Source organism: Zootoca vivipara, chromosome Z, assembly GCF_963506605.1.
Source record: "Zootoca vivipara chromosome Z, rZooViv1.1, whole genome shotgun sequence".
Classification (NCBI taxonomy): domain Eukaryota; kingdom Metazoa; phylum Chordata; class Lepidosauria; order Squamata; family Lacertidae; genus Zootoca; species Zootoca vivipara.
Window position 1 is genome coordinate 39835241 of NC_083294.1, and position 16219 is coordinate 39851459.

A 16219-nucleotide genomic window follows, 5' to 3' on the forward strand; every position below is an offset into this window, starting at 1 on the left:
GATTGAGATGCAACAGAGATAGGACTCAGTGCCATCGCTTTAATCCAACTCCCCCTGACAACATCTAGTAACTTCATCTATAGGGGGACGACAAGACTAAACCCCCCCCCAAGGAATCACTGTAGCACAGTACCCCTAACTTCCAACATTCAGAGCCACTTCAAAAGGATCCTGTGGTATCAAAAGCCACTGAGAGGTCAAGGAAAACCAGGAAACTGCCCTTCCCCAACAGACCAGGGTGACCAAGGGAGTTTCCAGTGCCATATCCAGGCTTGAAGCAAGATTGAAAGATGTCCAGGTACTCGCTTTGCATTTAGTTTGGAAGAACAGGGACTGAGGGAGGGTGATTCTCCCCCCCCCCCAAAAAAAAGTCACAGGAAATTCTGTCAGCCATTGGGAAAAGATGAGCAGGGGGAGGGATGGAAGTGGGATAGCATAAAACAGTAACTGGAAACATTTTGCAAGTACAGCTAGACTGTTAAATTCCTAATGGTTTCCGAATCCTAGCTAGAAATATCCTTTACACTGTATTAAGTAGCATCACAGCTGCAGACCATCCTTTCCCTTTCCCTTTCCCTTTTTCTTTTTTGGCACAGCAATCTAGAAGTACAAAGGGATCCCAGTTAAATTAAATGGGAAACAAGAAGGAAGGTTATCACATCTAAAAAAAAAGTCATGCTGGAATGCCATGTTTAGGTTCAGGTGGTTGTTGTTGTCAACTTTGTCTCAGCTGCTTCATCTGGTCACACTTTATCTTCATCCCCTAAAAAAAAAACCAGCTTCAATCACTGATATCTGCAGCTTTCCCAGGCTGCTGTAAAAGGCAGACCAACAGACTAGAACATCCCCCCCCCCCTAGTTAGTGGGAACTTATCCTTGAGGTGGTATGTAGAAACACACACCATGTTTTAGCCCACAAGTGCTTATTCTTCAATAGTGTCAATATTTCCTGTTAACTTATGGGGTCTACGTGGACAGTGACAACTGTTCTGAGCAAAGAAATGGGCCTATATACTAGAATTGTGTTCCCAAAGCATAAAGAAATATAAAAGCAAGAGAGAGAGGGAAAAGTTTGCACTTTTACTAGTTTGCACTTTGATCAACAACATTATCAGAGTTATTAGTAACAGCAGCATTCCAATAAATGCTCTTAAAACACCACGACCCACCCCATTTAACCTTGAACATGTCCCAAAACTGAGAATGTTTTCCCTCTGCAAAGCTGATAATTCTAATATTAAGAGTAATGAAAAGCAAAGGAGAGCATGCAGTTGAAAGGGGAGAGAGCTCACCTGTTGTCTGGTAGCTAATTATATGGTGGTGGTCTGATCCTAAACATCTTCAGCCTTGCAGCTATACTCATTTGTGAGAAAGGCTTCAGGAATAAACCCTGGGGAACAATCCGTACCCATTGCCTTGCAAGGTATCTTTGGGAGTAAAGCCTTTGAAGTGGAGTCACTAAGATGCCTTGTTCGCCTCCTTCTGGCAACTCTTGCAGCCAAGCTGATGCCAAACATATTGTTCTGCTTTTCTTTGGACCAAAACTGTGAGGCCGGGTGTGTGTGTGTGTGTGTGTCTTGTCATCTACAGCTCCCATAATTTTGGAGCAGTGACTGGAGTTGTAGTCTAATGACATCTGGGGTCCCCAGAGTTGAAAAGCACTGCTTACTCTAGACATATTGGTAATTTCAAACTTTAGAAAGAAGGTTATAATGATGGTGCATTTTTAAAATAAAAATAAGAAGAAGTAAAATTCTGCATGCTGAGAGCCGAATTCCTCATGCAAACAACTTTATTATTCAATCTGCTCCCAACATGGTCTAGCTATCTAATCTTCCAAGTCATGTTTTACAAGATGAAAGAACTGAAGTTGAGCAACTGAAGAATTGGCCACCTCTCTGGCAACCATCACCTGGGGGCAGCTGTTCTATCAAACTATCTCAGTGGGAGAGATAGGAAGCAAGGCTCATTCCATCTGCTTTACCAAAAGAGTAGCTCTATTGGGTACCTCCTGCCCCTTAACTGTGTCAGCTATTCATTAAAAGAAAAACTGTTTAAGAAAAGGTGCCTGAGTTTTGATTTCCACCCCTCCATTCCCAGCCTGTTCCCTAGTGTGTCTTGTTTGCTAGTGTGTGTGTTTTTTTAGTTTTGTTTCAATTGATTGCATGTAAACCATTCTGGGAGACTTTGAGGAGAAGGGTACAAGTGCTCTCAATAAATAAGATGTAGCTTTTGTGCCTCTGCAGTATGTGTTAAATATGTCTTTATTTTAAATTGCATTGTTTTTGAGGTGGGATAGAAAATTAATTAATAAATAATAGAGAGTTGTTGTTATTTTCCCTGTCTCCCCACCCACCAGCATTCTTTGATGTTTTGTTTGTAGTTTTCAACTTTGCAGATCTTAAAAGTTTTCGTAGACAGTACAATTAAAGTCATTATCAGGATTAACGTAAAACAAGCAGTTTGTTAAAGAAAAAGTAGGGAGTAACTAATAAACAGAATAACATAGGAAATGTGTTAATGGAAATTAAAATCTCAGGAAACCACAGAAGGGGTGGAGGGAATGTGTTCATTGGGAAGTTATTCAATTTGTATGTATGTTAAAAATCTCTAAAACTGAAAAATGAAATTTATGTATTAAAAAATAAACTCCGTAGACCAAGGCTTTGGCTAAATATATATGTACCCAAAGAAGATGAAGTTTTTGCTAGTTTTCTCTGCTTCTGTTTTTGTTTGTTGAAAGCATTCCTCTGGTGCCCACAAATATTTGGCATGAGCAGAAGATCAGATGACAAAAGGTCAAAAATTAAATGGGTTCCTTATGCGATGCTTAGCGGTTACGTAAAGTACAGGAGATGGGATGGGCAGCCACCCCAAATAAAATGTTAGCTAGGGAGACACATAACACTGATGCCTCTTAACACTAAGCAACTCCAGCAACCACAAGGAACTTCCCTCACCCTTCGCATTGCGCAGGTAAAATTAAATAAACACAAACTCAGTTCAATAGCAACAAAAAAAGAAGTGTCCCTTCTCAGATGACTTTTTTTTAAAAAAAAATGTACATACATTGTGTATTTTTAAATTGGGGCACAAAATAAATGCTTACAATAAGCTCACAAAGGAAACCAAAGTTCCATCAATCTTTATTGTTTCTTAGACGTCACCACCATAAGCTCACTTCCTTGAGAATAAGTCCTGCTGAACTCAGTAGAATGGGACTATAGCTCAGTGGCACTGACAGAGAATATGCTTTGTGTGCAGAGCACCCCAGGTACAATGTCCAGCAAAATGAATAAAGGCCACTATTTGAAACCCCAGAGAGCTGCTACCAGCGACAAAAAATGGGCAGAGCAACTGATGCTACTACGGTATTACCTTTGTGCAGTAAGCTTCTTTTAAGCTTTACAAAATCCAGACGTTTGTACTCACACTTCTCTCTGTTCAGGAAAATGGGAGGCACAATTACAGTAAAAAAAACAACACAACACATTGAAACAGCAATCTAAACAGGAGATTTGGGTCAAGAGATGAAGGGAATGCTTGTGTAAATAAGTGTATCATCAGAAGTGGGTGGAATGCCAACACATGGGGACTCTTGCATTTCTACAACCCTGGTATCATTGGGGACATATTTGGGTTCAATAGCTTACACCTTGTGGGTTCAGCCCGCACAATCAATAAAATCCAGACTTCAGAGCTCAGCAAAACAGGATGTTTATTTAGGCATTGCAAGGCCAGTATGCCACAACCTCAGCAACCAGCAAGTATTGAGGATGTGACACATACAACCATATCAAAGTATTTATACACTTTTCAAATAAGCAAAGAGGCAGTTCATCACAAGGCATAGTTACAAGCACAAGGCATGGCAATGAGCTTCCTTATCTATTCATTCTAGCCTCCTGTTTGTCCAAGGTTATGCAAAAGGCCCCTGTGTATATGCCCTCTCTGTCCCGCTCTCATGGTGTCTTCGAAAAACGATTCTTCCCTAACGCCCTTGACATTCCAACCCTCACTTGCTCAGTCCCTCTCACACGTTGCAATTTTCATTCTATAATTTCAATAATTTCTCTGGCAAGGCCATTGTCCATTGTTGGTTGCCAACAGCAACTGACTGCAGCTCTCCACCATTAAAAATAGCATCATGTCCTCACACCTGGAAGAAGTCCCTTGAATTGGGCTTCTCAATTGGGAATTGGGAATTAAGTGGAGCTGAAAAGGTGGGACAACCAGCCTCATATAACCAACATGCTTAAGTCTTATGAATGCATGAAGGAGTTAAGACCATAGAGTAAGCTGTTTTGCCAGGGATAGCTCACCTTGGGATTGATTAGGTTATCAAGCCTTTGTTCTCCTACCAGGGAAGTTCAGTGTGTGAGGTCTTAGCTAAATGGAAAAGAACATGAATCTGACCTATGGAGAGTTTGTAACTAAAACATTTTTAACTTACTAAACGTGGTATTTTTCTATGCTAGGGGAGGAGGGAAACTTTGGCTTAGAAGGGGGTATTTAAAAGGTCTAACGGCTTATATTTCCACCCTTTGTAATTTTAAATCTCTACTGTGGCTCTCTCAGCAAAGAGTACCACCCCAAACTTGGGTCTTGCCATCCAGGAATTCTTATTTTATACCTATTTTTTCATTGCTACCAGCAGAAGGACTGTTAGGATCCAGGCCAGTCAGATATTTATTCCTTGAAGGAACTCCACTTCTGAAGAAGAGTTTGGGAGCCTGGGAAGGTGATAAGACCCAAGAAGAGTACATAAGGATTCAAACTTTTATAACCCTACTGTAGGTAGGACTATGATTTGGTAGAAAACGCCACCCTCAGGTGAATGGCTGTAAAAGAGGATTGGACAAACTTGTGGGATATAAGGCTAACTATTGATACTAGCAATGGTGGTTACGGGAATTTGAGTTTTCTCTGGATTGATGTTTCAACCGATTCTGAGAAGATACGAACGGAGAGGACCAAGGGGGAAACCACTTGGACCCATGCTTTCTAGGCATGTGATAAGTGGAAGTGTGGATGAGCAGAGAAAACCTGTCCTCAACACTCGTCTGCTAACAAGTCTTTTCTAAGTATGGTTTTGGCTCAGGTTGTTGTACATTCCCTTAAGTATTCTCCTGTAAGCACTGCTTTGAGGGAGACCTCGATCAACTGCAATGCCAGATGGTCTTTGCTTACTTAAAGGTAAATGGTAAAGGGACCCCTGACCATTAGGTCCAGTCATGACCGACTCTGAGGTTGCGGTGCTCATCTCACATTATTGGCCGAGGGAGCTGGTGTACAGCTTCCAGGTCATGTGGCCAGCATGACAAAGCCGCTTCTGGCAAACCAGAGCAGCACACGGAAACGCCGTTTACCTTCCCGCCGGAGCAGTACCTATTTATCTACTTGCACTTTGACGTGCTTTCGAACTGCTAGGTTGGCAGGAGCAGGGACCGAGCAATAGGAGCTCACCCCATTGCAGGGATTCGAAAAGTCAACCTTCAGATTGGCAAGCCCTAGGCTCAGTGGTTTAACCCACAGCACCACCCGCATCCATTTGCTTACTTGCAGGAGAGCAATTCTGTTTCTCCAAGTAGAGCACCAGTAGGAACAAGCAGCCATCGGGAGTAATCGGCTTGGCTTTCACAACTTCTTAAAGTGCCAAAAGCTTGTATGGAGCTGTGGAAGGTTGATGTCTCCACTGGCACCGTAGTATTGGGATGCTGTAGGTGGCAGGGGTGGTTGGCTGGAGAGCGAGAGAGAGAAATAGATGCTCATTCTGTTCTCTGTGCCTTTTGCCTCTCCTTTGGCTTCATTCAGAAGATGCTTCTCTGCCACAGCAAATGCTGATGCAGCTTCTGAGTCAATGCTGAGAGCGCCAGACATAACTCTCATTCATTGTCAAGCGTGGGGGGGGGGAAGAGAAGGGGAAAATTTATGGCTTCCCAGCTGTTTTCCTTTTGTATGATCAGGTTCCTTAGGAAGGAGCAGGAGCAAATCTTTTTACAAGCTCGGTTTAGGAAGAGGGTGGATATATATAGTAAAGTATAGGGGAACAAAAACACCCCAACAGATACCAGAAGGGTGAAAGGCCGGGGAGGGTCTGTTTTGCAAAGACATTTGCAGCAGCAAAATGCACCACTATGAAACCAATTAGATCGACAGCCAATGGTCAGGCGGTTCAACATCAGTGTAAGGGGGCTGCTGCTAAGCAGTTACAAGGCTCGGATCACTGTACCATGATGTAAATTTGCATATGGACAGATGACTGGGCAATTAAGAATGAGGGTGGTGTGTGTGTGTGTGTGTGTGTACCTTGAAAAGCACATGGAGATAAAAGAATAAGTGAGGGAAGAGCGTCACCTTTGCAAATTCCTCATACGCTCCAAGCGTCCCGATTTTCCAGGGAGAGACACAAAATTACAAAAAGCCACCCTGGCTTCTGATTTGATTCCAGAGGCCAGAACGTCCCTATTTTCCCCGCCAGCGCCGAATTCAGAGAGGAGAATGAGGTGGCATTCGTCCTGAGTGGTGGTGGCGGCGGCTGCAGCGGCGCGGGAGCACCCCATGGCTGTCGCTGCCAGCCTCCTCCCTTGGGCAGCTCATAGTGGCTGCTGGAGAGCAGGGGGAGAGGCTCCCGCTGCCGAGGCCAAGTCCTCCACGATGAGCCAGCTCTGAGGTGCAGGCAGAGGGCAGGACAACCCTGGGCAGGAAGAAAGGGGGAGCGGAGTGGAGTCCAAGGAGTCTTACTTTAAAGAAAAATAATGCTGAAAACATTTTTGTTTAGGCAAGCCTATCTTGACCCATGGAAGATGGACATGTGTTTTTAATCTGGTTATTAGTTTATCACTGATCTTTATAACAAGGTTTTTTAATTGTTGTTTTTTTACTGTTTCTAAACGGGTAATTTCATTGCTCTATTCTTTTTGCAGATTGCTTTGAGGCTTTGTTTGTTTTTAACAGTCAAGCGGTAAGTAAATATATTGTAGGCAGCTATTTGAAGTTCCCCTGAAGTTTTCGAAAGCTGGTGAAGATGAGGAAGGGCGGCATGTAGCCCAGGTCACCTGCCCCAAACCACGTGCATGTTGAATTCGCCGCAAAGCCCGCTGGAACATGGCCAGGGTCTGTTCATGCTTCCAATTCCGTTTCATCACCTTTCACCCTGTAGACACAATGTGGTCTTTTGCACTGAACAGGAAATCAGATGGCTTTAGTGAAACATTTTGAGATACACCCACACACATATATACTCTGCATGAGAAAGACAGAGGGAGATAACACTGAAATAGGAAATATATGAATGAAATCCTAAGGGTGGCAGGAGTTCTCCATTAGCAAGCTGTGGTTTGGTTTAAAAGACGATGGTGAACACAGACAAGCACCCGAGATCCCTGTAAAGTTCAATCACTTTGATGACAAGTTTCCCCAGAATCTAAAGTTGTATGCTTTGGTCAACTGCTTTATCATCAAGGTGACCTTATTCTCTTTATTAATAGAGGAAAAACCTTGGAAGTTGAACCTCCAGCTATCTTCTAGCTCCATTACACGTTTCTACCAGCAGGGGTCAGATTACCTACTTCACATGACAATGTATGCTTTATATATATACTGTACCGGTATATAAAGGTGTTCTGATCAATTGCTTTACATTACTCAGAGGGTTCTCTCCCTCTTATCATTATCAAAACAACAATCCCAAGCACAGAGAGTAGTGAGTAAAATCCCCATTGCTTAAAAGATTGCATCACATAACGTTGTGATTGTGTCATCCGTTGTGGTCTGAACACACACTCCCTCTTTTCTGTCTTCAGTGCCATCTCTTAAAACATATTTTTTAAAGGAAATTAGAGCAGAAACATAGTTTAGAAAAGCATAGCATGGGGATTCAAGTTAAGCTGCATGCCTTTCTATCTATTTGTCAAATGGAATAATAATAATAATAATAATAATAATAATAATAATAATAATAATAATAATAATAATAAATTTATTATTTATACCCCACCCATCTGGCTGGGTTTCCCCAACCACTCTGGGCAGCTTCCAACAGAAAAATAAAACACAGTAATCTATTAAACACTAAAAGCCTCCCTAAACAGGACTGCCTTCAGATGTCTTCTAAAAGTCTGGTAGTTGTTTTTCTATTTAACATCTGATGGGAGGGCGCCGCGTTCCACAGGGCGGGCGCCACTACCGAGAAGGCCCTCTGCCTAGTTCCCTGCAACTTAGCTTCTCGCAACGAGGGAACCGCCAGAAGGCCTTCGGTGCTGGACCTCAGTGTCTGGGCAAAATGATGGAGGTGGAGACGCTCCTTCAGGAAATGAGAGCTATGGGTTTAAACATACAGAGACGTTGACAAGCATTGCACTGCTGGATTGGAATAAAGTCCACTGGTGCAGAATCCTGCCTCCATTGAAACCAACCAGCTACACCTGGGGAGCAAGGCAAGAGGGGGACAACCCTCATCCATCGTTTGTCTTGAATCAGCCTTGATTTGACAGCACCTAATGTGTATGTTCACAGACATCAAAATAAACAATATTCTGGCATACTAAGTAAAAACAATACTGAAAATTAAGGATTTATTTGCAACATTTCTGTTCCAGAAATCTTCCTCTGATTAGCTATTAAGTCTATGGCATGAAAACTCTTTAACTTCCATTGGTCCAAGGTGCATGTCTGAACGCACATGCTTGTCCATGTGCATTCAGCACAGAACTCTGACAGCATTGGAATATTTTGCTGGAGTCAGTACATGCATCCATTATGAAATACATGTTTATCCGTAACCTTATGCCCCATGAAGAAGTCACACACACCAGGACATAAAGAAAAATTGGTTTATTCAATGAAATGAAAGAGACAGAGGAGCATAGGGGTGCAAAGCTATCTATCTATATATCAATCATCTATCTATCTATCTATCATCTATCATATCTATCTATCTATCTCAGGGGTCGGCAATTTTTTTTAGCCATAGGCCAGTCCCAGTCCACTGTCCCTCAGACCTTGTGGTGGGCCGGAGAAATGGCACCGGGGGGAGCTGGAAGAAGAGGCAAGGGGGGCCAGCCGCTGCACTTACCTTCCAGGAGCACGATCCGTAGCGCATTTCATCTCAGTGGGCTTGAGCGGTTATTCAGGTGCTGAACAAGCCGCCTTGAAACGATTGTGGCTTATTTTGCTGAAGTGAAGAATGTTAGAGTTGCTGGAGCTTTTTAGCTATGGTTTAAGTTTCTTATTCTTGATCTCTATTGAGTCCGTTCCTTTGAAGAAGCTGGAGTCCAACCAGTGAAATGGGAAGACTTCTAGCTAGCAACCTGTCGGACAGACGAGAACAACTGAGGAACTTTGCTTTAAACATCACAACTTCTGCACTTTAAGAGTTGACTATACTTGGAGAACATGCCGAGACGCGACATTTCCTGGTGGTCTCCTGGCGCGCAGGTGGAAGCTGGTGGGGAAGGGAAAGTGGACTTCTGGAGGTGGTGAGGCAGGAGGAAGCAGAGCCGGTGGTGGGCGCTGTGTTGCCTCCTTGTGACATGAGGAAGAGGCCGGGCGGGGGCGGCTCTGCCAATCAGACACTGCACCTCATTTACCTCAGCGCGGCACAGGGATGTCTCTGCCAATCAAACACCGCTGAGGTAAACCAGGCGCAGCGATTGAGTGGCAGAGCCACTGCCGCTTGACCTCTTCCTCCCATTGCCATCACTGGGAGTCTTGGCTTTGTGGCGGGTTCTGGCTTAGCGGTGCGGTGCGGATTTACGACCCAGGTGGGCCTGATCTGGCCCGCGGACCTTAGTTTGCTAACCCCTGATCTATCTATCATCTATCTATGCAGGCAGCAAATCATGTAGCACAAATACACTTTGACCTTAAAGAGTAAAGGAGTCCCTATCCAAGAGTGAGTGTGACAATTTGCCACAGTACCCACACTAACATAAGAGAGGATAAAGGGAGGTATACCTGAACTTGGAGCCTAATGGAACACAAAGTCTGGGATCAGAGATCTGAGCTGCAAGAAGAGCTGAGCTCTTCCTTTAAAATCCTAGGAACAGAAATCTCTCACCTATTCCTTGGCCTGTGGTTCGGTGAAGCATACGGCTGTTCCTTGGGAAGCAAATTTCTCCATTGGAGAAATGAACTACCCAACCATTGCAAAGCTGGAGTTTAAGTATGATTTGGAGCCAACTATTCTGTAGGATATAAAGAAGGCTGATTGCCGAAGAATTGATGCTTTTGAACTATGGTGCTGGAGGAGACTCTTGAGAGTCCCATGGACTGCAAGAAGATCAAACCTATCCATTCTGAAGGAAATCAGCCCCGAGTGCTCACTGGAAGGACAGATCCTGAAGCTGAGGCTCCAATACTTTAGCCACCTCATGAGAAGAGAAGACTCCTTGGAAAAGACCCTGATGTTGGGAAAGATTGAGGGCACAAAGAGAAAGGGACGACAGAGGATGAGATGGTTGGACAGTGTTCTCGAAGCTACCAACATGAGTCTGACCAAACTGCGGGAGGCAGTGGAAGACAGGAGTGCCTGGTGTGCTCTGGTCCATGGGGTCACGAAGAGTTGGACACGACTAAACGACTAAACAACAACAATTCTGTAGAAGAGGGGCCAGGTCTGCCTTGATGAGTGAATCTTAATAACATCTTTATTCCTTTGTACCACTGTTTTATTTCCTACAAGATCCTGTCTATTTGCTATTACATTTACTTTGCTAAGTTTGATGTTGCAAGGACATGACCCTAGTGAGAAATGACAACACATGGTTCCCCATCCAGTCTGAAACCAGACCAGACCCCTGCTTAGCTTTGCAAATGTGCTAGCAGCTTTATTGCTGCATCATGAGTTTGCCTTTGGCGGAATATTCCATTGGCTATGATGAACCCAATTCTTACTTACGGGGGTGAAAATCAAACTTTGCTGGTAGCAAAGATTAGTATGCTAATCTACATTCAGTATTAGGAGGGCAGGCTATTTACTTATAGCCTTCCAGGTCACGTTTAAGATAAGGACTAGTACCAGGGTCATTGAGGGGTATACTGTATATCAAGTTATTTTATATATAACTTTATGCTAGGTGCCACGACACATAGAAATAAACAATGCAAAAAGTCAAGATTGCCACTTTGTCATTCAACACAAGGTAAAAGGAAATTAATCTTTTGCTGTAATGGTTTTGACTGACCCTGCAGTGTTTAGCTGGATGCTGGGCTGAAGAGGAACTCTGAACTTTGCCCAAAGCAATTTGCCAGCTTACTGCTAACATTTTCTTTGGACTTAGTGCACATGCTGCTAGCCAGGACTCCCTGCCTTAAGGGGAAACTGGAGAGATAAAGAACAGATTGGCTGGGTTTTTTTTTTAGGAAATCAAGAGAGAATGTTTGACATGAGTTCCAAGCAGCAGGTATGCATGTGTATGTGTGTGATTTCAGTAGGTTTGGCTAAAATATAGTGATTTTCCCAAAACAAAATAAAGAATTCCTTCCAACTAAGTTTGTTATCAGTATGAGCTTTCATGTGCATGCAGACGGAAGCTCATACAAATAACAAAGTGTGTTCTCCTTCATGGAGAGCACGTGTTGCGGTGGGGGCAAACAAGACATCCCTCTGTTGCTGGGCGGGTTAGTTTGGATGGCCGCGAATCTTACTGGGCACCACTTGGCCGTTGGGGAGAATTTGATGTTGCAATTTATGATTGACGACCAAGGGGCTATTTATTCCGTGCATGCAGCATTGAGCTGCCTCTTTCGCTGCATGCATCGGATCACCCGCCCTCCCTCCCTATATTTAGGGCTGTTCGCGTTGACCTTGCTATGCCTATCATGGGGTTGTCTGCTTTGGGGCAGGGGCCTGGTAGGAATTTTTCCATTTGGCTGATTGGCCGGTGCCATTTGGTTTCTTGCCTACAATGTAGCAAAATCATCACAACTTGTAAGGTTGCGGTTAGGCAATGGTTAAATTTGGTTGGTGGAGGGGGGGTATGGCTGGCTGTGCCTGCCCCTCCAATGCTGCTCCTGCAAGGGTATTCCATTAAAGGAATCCAGGGGCTCGCCATGCTCTTGTCTGAACCCCTGTCAAGGGGCAAGGGCCATGCAAGAGCCCCTGGGAGCATTTGGGGAGAGGTGAGGGCTTGGCATCCAGCTCTATTCTCTCCCCAAAATGTTTTCCCTTATTGACTTTCGCAGGTTTGCAGATGTCAGTTCTGTTCCTACCTCTAGGTGGGAACAGATAGTCATGAACCAATGCCTAAACAACCACTCACATTCTGTAATCAATAAAGTTGTGGCCAAAAAATTATGCCCAAAACCTTAAACAAAAATTCTGCGTGAATTATCTGAGGGTGACTTGGGGACCTCGACATGCAAACTTAATTGGTCTCTAAGGTGCTACTGGAAGGATTTTTAAAATTTTGTTTCAACTACAGCAGACCAACATGGCTACCTACCTGTTTCCAAAACAAGGACAGGAAACCTGCAGCCCCCCAACTCCCATTACAGGTGAAACTCAGAAAATTAGAATATTGTCGAAAAGTGCATTTATTTCAGTAATGCAAATTATTATTTATTATTTTTCTTTTAATTTTTACAAATGCTTTCTTTTGGAAATTCCACAGTAATTTAAAAAAATAGTTACAATAATACAAAAATATACAAAAATAAACATCGCTATTACATTTCATTAATTACATTCCATACATAATTGACCCACCTAACGACAAATAATTACAATTACAACAAATAAAGGCTTGACATATCTTGCTTTGCATGTCATGCATCTAAGTTGAAATAAATGCACTTTTTGATGATATTCTAATTTTCCGAGTTTCACCTGTATCTCTGAACATTGTCCCTGCTGGCCAAGGGTGATGTCATGTCTGGAATTATTCTTCAAATCAAGAGAAGAAGCCTTATATCATTTCTATTAAAAACAACAACACAGGTATCTGTACCCGGTTTAAAGCTCTAGATTTCTTCAGTCCCAAATATCTGAAAGACCACCTTCTTCTCTGCAGACCCCCTCAGGTGTTAAGCTCAACAGAACTACCTTCTGCCCTCAGAAGCTCAAGAGGATAGCAGATTAAGTTGTGAAATTCCATTCCCAAGGAGGTCTATCTGGCACCTTCTAGAGATCCTGTCCTATGTTGAAGAGAGCACCTAGGCTTTTGAAACCTGAAATATAAGTATTTGGGATCCACCTTGTTTCTGTAACCATGGCTTGCTTAAAACTGTTTCTCACACTGAATTTTAAATTCAGGGCAGCTAAAAGAAAGTTATTCTTCGTGCAGATCATATGGAACTTGGTTTGCATGGAGGCAGTGATGACTACAAACTTGGATGGCTTTAAAAGAGGATTGGACAACTTCTGAGAGGACCATACCCTCCAACAGTCTTCGGATGGAAATAGGGACGTCCTATTTCACACCATCCAACATTTCTCTGATGAAAATAGGGACGTCCTAAGGAAAAGCAGGATCAAATCAGAAACTGGGACAGCTTCTGTAAATCCAGGACTGTCCCTGGAAAATAGGAGGGTCTGGACGATCATGGGTATAAGACTGAATATGGCTTCTAGCCATGTTAGCTATACAGTACAGAAGCCAACAATGCTTCTGAATATCAGTTGCTAGAAACCACAAGAGGAAGAGTGCTCTTCCGGGTCTTGTTTATGGGCTTCCCAAAATGGGCATCTAGCTGGCTACTGTTGGACTAGATCAGGCATCCCCAAACTGCGGCCCTCCAGATGTTTTGGCCTACAACTCCCATGATCCCTAGCTAACAGAACCAGTGGTTGGGGAAGATGGGAATTGTAGTCCAAAACATCTGGAGGGCCGCAGTTTGGGGATGCCTGGACTAGATGGTCCATTATGCTGATCTTATTATGTTCTTCAATGGTTGCAATCAATGGGATGCTATAATGAAGGACAGGGCCATAAACTGAAATAAATAAATAGTCTTTCCTCATTTCTACAGATTTGACCCAGTCTCCAGGGTCACTGGATGTGATGTTGCTACTGTGCTTTTGCTCAACTTATTCATGGTTTGGGGTGGGGGGTGGGGAGGTTGCCGTGACCAAATTCTCTAATTGCAAACAATGGTTGCAAAACACAAGGACAGTGTCGGAGGGAATAGCAAACAATCTGCTTTTGCGGATTGTTGTCAGCTGCTGCTGCTGCTACTAGATGCTCTTATTTGCTGGGGCTCTCACAAGCTGGCCTGACTGTAGCATAATGGCCTGTTAGGGGCTGCTCAGTGATTCCTGAAAGCTCCAGGAGTGGGGGAGAAGCAAAAGAAGAAGAAAAAAAGGGGGGGAGCAAAGTCTATTGAGATGCAAATTGGATACACAGAGGTTAGGGAGGGGAATTAGATGGGAGCAACACAAATGTCACCCAGCTAGTTTCCTTAGGCTGAACTGAAGTGGGATTCTTGATTCTCCACCCCCCATTATTTTTTCATAAAAAGAGATGAAAGGAGGAGAGGCACTAGACAAACCCTCGTGACCACCTGCCAAGCATCTCCTTCACACTGGCTGCTCTGTATTCTGGGGAGAGTCTCCCCGGCCTTGCTGCATTCCCACTGCTAACATCAGCATCTTTGAAGCAAGAAGGCAGCTGAGCGGCTGCAAAAATGAACGCAGTGTGTGTGTGTGTGTGTTTTTGCAGGGCCAACACCCCAGCTTCATCCAGCATGCATTTCCTCCCTCTCTCCACATGGTGCTTTTATATCACAGCCCCTGCCATTGTGCGATAATTTCTGTGCCAAGGTAAGAGGTGAGGCGCTGGGCCCTTAAGAAGCTGCCACGATTCACTGACAGGTGAAATCAAAGTATGGTTAGCAGGAGACCCAGAAGGCTCAAGTGGAGCAGCAATCCACCAACACCCCGACTCGCACCCCCTCAAGAAAAGGAAGCGGGGTCGAAGGATGGCTGTCACCAAAAGGTTTGCAGAGATAGCTGCTTAGTGGAAATGGATCGATGTGCACTGCCTGGGCAGCAGGGCTGGACCGCCCATGTGCCACGACACACACACACCAGGTCAGCAGCTTCCCATTTTGCCCCAGGCAAACATAGGCATACAGTGGTGCCTCGCTTAACGAACGCCCTGTAAGAGGAAATTTTCGCTTAAAGAAAGGATTTTTCTAGCGGAGGTTGCCTTGCTAGACGAATTCATTTTACGAAAAAATTGTCTAGCGAATCGCGGTTTCCCATAGGAATGCATTTAAATTCAATTAATGCGTTCCTATGGGCAATTTTTTAAAAAAAAAATCCAATGCATTTCTATGGGATTCGCTAGACGAATTTTTCGTTATAAGAACAGACCCGTGGAACGAATTAAATTCGTCTAGCGAGGCACCACTGTACCTAGGGGTGGGTGGGAGGAAGTGATTAAGCATGGTTACTTGGAATGCCCATGATTTTTCCTGCACAAACACATCATCTTTTTTCCAGGACTAACTCCCAACAATAGCAAAGGGCGAGCAACAGTCTTTCTTAACCCACAGCTGTAGAACTGTAGAGCTGAAATGGACCATGAGAGTCATCTATTACAACCGTCTGCCATACAAGAACCTTTTTGACCTACAACAGATTAAGAAGCTCATTCTGTACTGACTGAGCTGTCCCTTCTCCTTTGTGCAGCCTAAGAGCAGGGATGGGGAACCTTAGCTCCAAGGGCTGAATGCAGCCCTCCATGCCTTTCTGGCCTGGCCCTTGGAACTCTCCCCAAGCCACACATCCCCTCTGGCCCTGCTTTGCACCCTCCTTGAGTGTTTCTGCCTGGCTGGAATGTGCCCTTGAAGTCTGTTTGTGCCTCTTGCACGCATGGGTGGAGGGCAAAAAGAAAGGTGCATGTTTGTAAAAAGCTAGCCTACTGCACAAATATTCACATCTGTTGCTCTACCCACGCTGGAATGTGGCCCTCTGGTTTTCCAGAAGGGAATTGCAGCCCTGAGGCTGAAATTTATTTCAGGGCTCTTCACACACACCTGAGCAACCCTCCTCCCTTTGTACTGGACTAAAGCCCCTCCCTTTACAACTCACCCATTTCCTCACTATCCCCCCCACACACACTTTGCCCCAAGTCCTTCTAAAGGAGAGGAGAGGAGAGTGAGGGTGGTGGTGATACAACATGTTTAACCCTTTCCCCACCCCTGCTAAAAGGTAAAGGAACCCCTGACCATTAGGTCCAGTCGTGACCTACTCTGGGATTGTGGCGCTCATCTC